Here is a 6,729-nt window from a genome sequence, read left to right as displayed (position 1 = left end):
CAGAGCAGAGTTTCTGGCCACCTCATAAATGTGCAGGCACTTTTCAATCTCTGCTGTTTTTTTTTTTTTTTTTTTTTTTCCAGATCCTCAAAGCTTTACCACATTCACCAGCTGGCCACTTATTGAGCCTGTCTGCAGGGCAGGTAGTGTGCAGGCTGTTTTTAGAGATCAACGTTTAATGTTTTCCACTGAAAACAGCTGCAAAAAATAAATAAATAAATAAATAAATAAAATAAATACTCTGCATGAGCCAGGTTGTGAGCCAGGAAACAAAACACTGGGTTGAGACACACTAAAGGCTCTGTAGAGCTGATGAGAAATACGAATTCAGGACATAATGCTGACTGAGTTTGTCAGTAGGAGCCTCCCCTTTCAAGTACAAGTGCCTCTGGGATCATATACTCATATAAGAACATGATCTAGTTCCTGTTCATTTTTGCATGCTGCATGGCAAACAATCTTTAATGACACTACTTTGTGTTTTATGATGCCAATTTACTGACCTTAAAATCCCAGGATGTCTCTTCCCAGATCAATTCTTATTAACCTGGCTTTTTTGAGAAAACCAATAACTCTGATCAGTAATGAGTTTTGAGCCCAGAGGTTCCATAATGATGCCTACCTTTGGTCAGAAAGTGTGTGTATGCTGTAAGTCCCTTTCATTTTCCAGATGTGCAAAACAGAGCTATTTCATTTTCTGTTACTATTTTCATTATTTATTTTAATAACACAAGTGTTCAATGCTTCTGGAGTTTGTACCTGAATCTGTGATCATAATCAATTTTAACTTCACTGTACTGTTTAGTCCTTCAGAAAATGTTCATGCTGTTCAACCCACAGCTGAAAATTAAAGTTTCTCACAAGAAAAAAAGGGAGTGAACAGATAATCAAAGGCTGTCAGGGTCTCCCTGGGTCACCTTGAGTCACCTGGGGCACCCCCGATCACCCCAGGTCACCGTCTGGAGCTGTCACAACATTATTGGCTCAATAGGGTAGCACAGGATGTGTGCATTGGCAGTGGATTGAAAGATATCATCTCCTTTAGGCTTTCCTGACTGATGTCAGTGAACACATGTTGAAGTGCATCCATACAGCGGCTGCCAGTCTCACAGTATATGCCAGAGTCAGGTTTAGACCCCTGTGGCTGTGAATATCCAAGGACCTAATGTCAGTCATAGTTTTACTTGGATGTGCAGATCCAATCCAATTCCAAGTGGACAATACTGTTCCTGTGTTCCTGAGAACATCTGTCGGTCTCTCTCTCTCTTTTTTTCTGAAATTCCTTTCCGTTTCTTCACTAATGGGAAACTCAAAGATAACACGGTGGGGAAGGGAGCTGGGTCTCCGACTGAGTTCAAGACTTGAACCAGAGATGCATTTAATTCGTTGCTGCAAAAATCAAACATGCCACTGTTGTTCTAAAATGAATTTTATTCATAGTATTATCAGTATATCATCAAAAAATGTGTTTAAAAGTCAAAGCCTTTTTTCTCTTACATGTATGTTAAATAGAAATATTTATATTTAACAAGTAAATGTCTTTGGAAAAAGCCATGTGCAGCCCTGTTCAGGGCAATTCTCAGTAGATGTGGATGAAAAATGAATGGACATTAGACAATCAGTCCTTTGGGAGGAAATATTGGATAAGTTTCATGATTAAATTGAAAGGGGTCATTCAAACTGGAATGATTTGTTTAGTTTGGATTTAAACAAAAAGAGAAAACTGAAACAGCTCCAGATGCTTCACATTGGCTGCCAATAGACCAGCACCTTGACCAAAAAATATAAAAGGACTGCACTTTGAATCCAAACAAAAAATAGGAAGAAATATATCTAGAACAGAATCTTTAACCTTTATGATACAGATCCCAATAATTACTTTAATATTAATTAATAAGAGCTCTTTATTTTATATTGTGAATAACACTTGCATATAAGCAAATAACCAGCTCAGATTACAACAAGATGACACATTGTTGTGTGTCATGATGTGCAGATAATGAAATGTGAACATACTCTTTATACTCGTTATCTTCTAGCATCCATCAAATGCAGAGGATATGAAATAAATTATATAAACCACTACATTTCTAGGAAGAGCAGCAACATGTTTGTAACTGCATCTTCTCAGAGAGGTCGACAGCTCATGTTATAATTGAGAAAATACCTTTCAGGACACGAATTGTCATGAAACTTGGACTGTTTAAATCAAGACAAGATGCTGAAAGTCTTATCAGAAGATGTGGCAGCACCAAATTGGTGATTCCTGATTATCATGATTTTAATCAAACTCTGTCAGAATAAGTTGCTGCAGCTGTTTGCTCAACATCCTCAGTGTTTTATCACATATCCAGCAGGCAGCACAGCTTATCAGCACTTTCACACATATTACCATACAACCCTGGAGCAAATCTCTGACTGGTACAAAGCCCAAAAAGAACCCAAATCTTTTAGCTTCATCACAGTTTCAGGGCACATTATTCCTTCCCTATAACAGCATGACACAAGCGCGCGCACACACACACACACACAGTTTCTCTATGACTTCAGAAGATATTACATTGACTTTACATTCATTACATACATTTCAAGCTTAATATTAACTACTACAATTTCAACCTTTTTATACTTGCTTTTGGTCTCTATGATGTCTTTCTGTGGCCACCATGTCGTCTGCACTACCATCCTCTCAGCATTTGATTTTATTGTTTTCTCATTACACTAAAATGCAGAGCACTGATACCAAATTGTGTGTCATTCTGTGTCGGAGAATGAGGGTTTAAAACAATTGATTGGTCTTTTGTTTGCACAAATTATGACACCAAAAGTCAGTGTGGCGATGTGTTCGTATTAAAAAGTAACCATTTGTAAGTTTTGCTATTGCTACATAGCAATTACTTTCAGTATAAAACTTTTTTTGTTTATACTAATTTTATTTCTTTTTTCTATCATGTGTTTTCTTGTACATAAGTTTGCATGCAAACTAACTATCCTTTCTTCATTTCTGTTGCCTCTGATCTGCATAGTCCTGCATAGGCCATAGTCATGTACAACACACAGTATAACAGATACAGCTGGTCATGACCTTTATCATACCTTTATCAGAGACCAGAGTGAGTTAGTAACAGTAAGACATTGTGTCTGTGGATTTGCAAATGCTTAAGACAGACTTGGTGGTTCTGGAAGGGTGAGCTGAAATCTGGAGGGTGAGTTCAGAGTGAGTTCAGACAACACACAGAGTTGCTGAGGCAGATGTCGTAGCAGGGAACACACGAGACATTCTGGGATTCAGGCAAGGATAGCGAGTCAGGAAGGAACAGGCTCAGAAACAATGCACAAGTCCACAGAACAATGGAAAGCCTTGCATTGCGGGAGTAGGTGGGAGGCTGTTGCTGTTAAACTGGGTGTGTGATAAAGAGCAGCTGTGACTGGGTGAATGATGTTGGCTTGATGAGACGGGCTGGCTGGGCCGGGGAGGTGCAGGTAAATGAAAAATGGTAAGTGAGGCGGGTGACTGTGAACACAGAATGCTAGCTAGCTTTCAACCACAAAACACCACCATGGCTGCTACACAAGCAGAAAAGGCATCTATTTTTACCAAAGCTCAATGCAGCAAAAAAAAATCTGCACACAAATCTGCCCTCCCTTTCTGCAGCTAATGATATTTCCTCTGTGTCTCACGGAGAAAACTGATCTCTGACAAACACGCATTTTACAGGAATTAGTGTGTATCTGCTATAGTCACTTGTTAATAGTGTCTGTGTGTATGTGTGTGTGCGTGTGTGTGTGATGATTACTGGTGATTACTCACACCAGTGATGTTCGTGCTGTAGTTTTGCTGTTTGTGGTCAGTCCAAAAAGAAACAAGACAGTTGAGATGGTTAATGTAAGAGTTCTAAGCAAAAGACAAATATTCTTAGTGTAAGAATAGACTTTTCAGTACATGGCGTGTCATAGGCAAAAAGAGGAGCGATTGTTCCAGAGGCCCAAGACTGTTCTGGCACGCTTGCATTGGTTAGTCCTTCTCTGGAGAGTGAAAATGTCTCCTGTTTAAAATGCCTCAGGCTCAGCACAGTGGCCTTGTTGCTTGTACCCATGTGTCAGAGTTACTTTATTATCTAGGAACCGGCCAAAAAAGAAAGATGGAAATTATGAACATGAACCAAATGTTATGTTTAACACTATGTGGATGAAGTTTTCCTGAAGTGTGTTATTCTAAATATAATCAGATTTGAACCACAGTAATTTAATAGTTCTTAAATCACAACATAGTAATGGTGACATGAAACCTGCAGTGCTCTGAGAGTAATTCTGCTGGTCAAACTAGATGAAAGTCATATGGAATGTCAAAAAAAGAAAAGTGACATCTCCACAAGTCAACCCACTGTGATGATTAGAGCTCTCTTTCCCTTTCACAACCATTTTTGGTGCAAGAGTCAGAGTTAATCCAACCTATAAACTGTTTTCTGTGTATGGATAACCCTTTTGGGGGCTCCTGCATCTTGATACTTAAACATTTTTATTCTTGACATTTGTTTTGAATCTCCAGAGGAGCTAATTCAGGGGGGACTGGAAACAAAAACAGGGGAGCTACATATCTCTGTAGGGAGATCAGCTCCTTGGACCTTTTAGGTGATACATGAATGTCCCATCTACTGATAGATCACAAAGTTACACACAACAGCCCCAAAATACCGACATACCACGCAAAGTTAAAGAAAGGGCAGGGAACTTCAGTGTTTTTAAAATTGTGGTTAAAGGCAAACAAATTAAATAGCAGAACAAACATAGTTTCTTGGCAGGGTATTTCTTGGCAGGGCAAAGAAATACAGTTGAGAAAGCATCTACAAGCTCTCAGCGGATTCATGTTTCTATGAAAGAGACGAAAGACATAAATCCATACTTGGATAGGACGTGTGATGTGTCAGCTGAGGGCTCCTCTACAGAACTAAGAGGGGCCCGTTGACTCACAGCCAGGAATCCAACATTGGCTGAAATTGATCATTCTCACCAAAAATCTTGTCTCTCTGAATTTTTGGAATTTAGTGACACGATCTTTGGAACAAAACTCAGTCTGAAGTTGACTGATGCTGATCTTTTTTATTTATTCATTTTTTAGCCATGCTAGTGGCACGGCTCGAGGAAAGACGGTTTCTTTCAACTCCTTTTATTCCAGACTAAAATGCATTGGCATGCTGCTTATACAGGCATTCATGGTTGCCAGAAGACGAATGCTCAAGTCTACGATGATCGCTTGACTTTGGTGTAACCATCAGACTGATGTTTGTGCTTTTAAGAAAAATGTTTCAGCATAGCTTGAATAGCTTGTTTTTAAGGGTCTTTTTTTATTTATTTTACTGACTTTTATTTTACTTTGCAAAAAAAGGTTGTGTGGTCAGAGATGTTCAGTGTGTTTTCCTCGTCCAAAATCAGCTTTACACAGCAACAAAACAGTCCAAGTGATGATGAATAGAAATTTTTGGTTTTGTGTTTGCATGTTATTCTGAATCAGGAGAACCCCGATATAAGCGTTTGGAGGATGTTGTGCATGAGGAAAAAGAAACATTAACTTTTTTTTTCTGCTTATTCCTTCGATATTGAAAATCACATTTGACTAATGTACCATAGAATTATTTCCTTTACCCTGCAACACAAAGGCTACTTCCTACTATTCATTATTCATTATTCATTATTCTTTCCACTTATCCTTACAGGGTCGAAGGCTGCTGGAGACAAACCCAGCTGACATTGAGTGAGGCAGAGAAGCGTGGACTGGTCACCAGTCCATCACAGGGAGACACAAACACCCCTTCATGCATAATTTAGCTAATTATGTCTCTGGTAAGTGGGGCCAAAGGCACAGCTGGAACATGCCGACTCCACACAGAAAGACCTTGACAAGTTTGTACCCAGACTCATCTTTCTGTGAATCAACAGTGTGAAGGTTTAGTGCAAGTAACCCAAAATGTGATCTTCATAGGTGCCTTTCTGTGCAGAGTTTATATGTTCTCCCTGTGCCGGCGTGGGTTTCCTCCCACCATCCAAAGACATCATGTTTGGGTTACCAGGTGTCTCCAAACTGTCTGTCTGGTCTGAGTGTGAGTGTGAGTGGTTGTTGGTCTCTGTCTGTCTCTGTGTGTTGGCCCTGGTCTGGATTGGTGACCTGTCAGGGTGACCCCACCCCTCACCCAGTGTGAGCTGAGGTTGGCTCCAGAACCACCCGCGACCCGGAAACGGATAAGCGGTAGAAGATGAATGAATAATTAGATGGAAAAGGTCTACAGAAGTTTGTGTAAGACTCACACAGGCATATAAAACTAACTGAGTGAATGAGAGCCAGAACATATGCTGCATCCTCATGTACTTCTTGGCAGGCGGACATTCAGCTCACTTCGTGCCACCTGCGCTTGAAGTGGGAGGCCGTCAGTGAGCCGCGAGGGGCTGGGACTACTGTGGCTGGGCCTGATGGAGGTGGCCTGTAGGTTGGTACCGGCTTCACCCTCTTTGATCTTGGAAGAGCCCTGGCTGACCTCACAGTTTGGTGGTCGTACCAAGCTTACAGCCAAAGAAGAGGACCACTGGGAGGTGGATGACGAGGAAGAGGCCTTCTGCGACCCGGAAACAGATAAGTGGTAGCATATGAATGAATGGTGTGTGAAGAATACATGCTGTGGATGTAATATATGCTGTATTAGCCTCATGAGTACATCACATTCCATGTTATTTGAC

This window comes from Echeneis naucrates, chromosome 8 (genome assembly GCF_900963305.1).
Source record: "Echeneis naucrates chromosome 8, fEcheNa1.1, whole genome shotgun sequence".
NCBI lineage: Eukaryota > Metazoa > Chordata > Actinopteri > Carangiformes > Echeneidae > Echeneis > Echeneis naucrates.
The sequence above is the reverse complement of the archived record's forward strand: the minus strand, read 5'-3'. Positions refer to the sequence as shown.